Source organism: Chrysochloris asiatica, unplaced genomic scaffold, assembly GCF_000296735.1.
Source record: "Chrysochloris asiatica unplaced genomic scaffold, ChrAsi1.0 scaffold00160, whole genome shotgun sequence".
In the NCBI taxonomy this organism is placed as follows: domain Eukaryota; kingdom Metazoa; phylum Chordata; class Mammalia; order Afrosoricida; family Chrysochloridae; genus Chrysochloris; species Chrysochloris asiatica.
The window spans coordinates 2,697,537-2,699,640 of NW_006408678.1; the positions used below are offsets into that span (position 1 = coordinate 2,697,537).

At 40.7% G+C, this 2,104-nt stretch overlaps 1 pseudogene; it reads left to right on the forward strand.

Moving 5' to 3' along the window:
• Positions 1 to 1,151: 1,151 nt before the first annotated feature.
• Positions 1,152 to 1,771, forward strand: LOC102833457 (annotated as a pseudogene).
• Positions 1,772 to 2,104: the final 333 nt, after the last annotated feature.

The window sequence follows — 2,104 nt, forward strand, 5'->3', positions numbered from 1 at the left end:
AAGCCAGTGATGATGAAATTGAAGAATTTTATCAACCTCTTCATTCTGATATTGATCAAATATGCAGCCAAGATGCATTGACAATTACTGGTGATTGAAATGCAAGAAAGTTGGAAACAAAGAGGAAGGATCAGTAGTTGGAAAGTAAGGTATTGGTGATAGAAACAATGCTAGAGATGGCATGATAGAATTTTGCAAGATCAATGACTTATTCATTGCAAATACCTTTCTCAAACAACATAAAAGATGGCCATATACATGCACATCAGCCAATGGAATACACAGGAATCATACTGACTACATCTCTGGGAGACTTGATAGAGAAGCTCAGTATCATCAGCCAAAAGACTGTGGAGCAGACTATCAGTGCAAATTCAGGCTGGAGTTGAAGAAAATTAAAACAAGTCCACAAGAGCCAAAATGACTTTGAATATATCTCACCTGAATTTAGAGATGATCACAAGAACAGATTTGAAGCATTAGACACTGATGACTAAAGATCAGAATAATTGTGGGATGACATCAAGAACATTGTAGAGGAAGAAAGGAAAAGGTCATTAACGAGACAGGAAAGAAAGAAAAGATGAAAATAGATGTCAAAAGAGACTCTGAACCTTGCTCTTGAGCATAGAGAAGCTAAAGCAACTGGAAGAGTTGATGAAGTAAAAGAGCTGAACAGAAAATTTCAAAGGGCAGCTAGAGAAAACAAAGTCAAATTTTATAATGAAATATGCAAATCCCTGGAGTTAGAAAACCCAAAGGGAAGAACATGCTCAGCATTTTTCGAACTAGAAGAACTGAAAGAAAAAAATCAAGCCTCAGGTTGTAATATTGAAGGATTCTAGGTCAGTGGTTCGAAACTACCAGCCGTTCCACGGGAGAAAGATGAGGCTTTCTACTCCCATAAAGATTTACACCCTCGGAAACCCTGTACAGGGTCGCTATGGGTCGGAACCGACTCGACGGCACTTAACAACAACAACAACATGGGAAAAATAGTGAATGATGCAAGAAGCTTCAAAAGAAGATGGAAAATGTCTAGAAGGGTTGGTTGTACCCAGTCTCCCTGTGGTTACTGAGGGGTAAGAGCTGAATGGACGACCCTGGCCTAGGAAGTGGTAGAAAGCAGACAGACAGGGTACTGCGACACCATGGAGGGCGGCAGAGGAAGCGGTAGCAAAACCACAAGGAGTTTGGCCGGCTTTCTTGGAGCTGGCTGAGCAGGTTACTGGTACGCCGATTTGGCCATGTACTCGTAACTGGTATGAACCCTCTGTCTCCTTATTTAAATGTGGATCCTTGATATCTTGTGCAAGATAAAGATGAATTTATTTTACCAACTGGAGCTAAAAAAATGTGGGACAGATTTGAACTGGCCTTCTTTCCCATAGGATGATGTTGCATGACAGGGGCTGTATTTGGGGCGATGAATGGCCTATAACTGGGATTGAAGGAAACACAGAATATGGCCTGGTTCAAACCAAGAAATGTACAGACTTTGAATATAGTGACCAGACAAGGGCACTTTGGGCTAATACTCTAGGTTCTCTGGCTTTGTTCTAGAGTGCATTTGGTGTGGTCATGGAAAAAATGGGAGGTGCAGAAGGTAACCTTAATACAACAGCAACTGAAATCATGACAGGCATGTTGTATAACTACACAGGTGGTCTTGGGGTGGTATTATGAGGTTGTCTAGCAGGACTAACGTTTACCAGCACTGTATAATAACTGGGAGCACATGAAAGCCTCCTTGATTCAGCAGTTCCTCTGAAGATTTTGCCACCTTGGGAATGGAGGACACTTTTTGTAGTTATCCATACAATGATAAGTCAGTCTGAAGATGTTGTCCTTCTACCTACAGTAAGCTTAAAAAGTTCTCCAACTTCATCACATTTTGTCAAGATGAAGACTATTGGTGGTTATCAGGACTAGCATTTCTGGCTATGAATGAGTTGGAGTCAAATTTCTTTGAAGGCTCACTGGGTAATATGGTTCTTTTCTCTTTTGGAAACCTTGCACATAATACCCCTTAAACTGTAACGGACTTCCAGAATTCAGGTCATACTTGTCATCAGTACTGTATCACCAAGTTTGTTGATTTAAT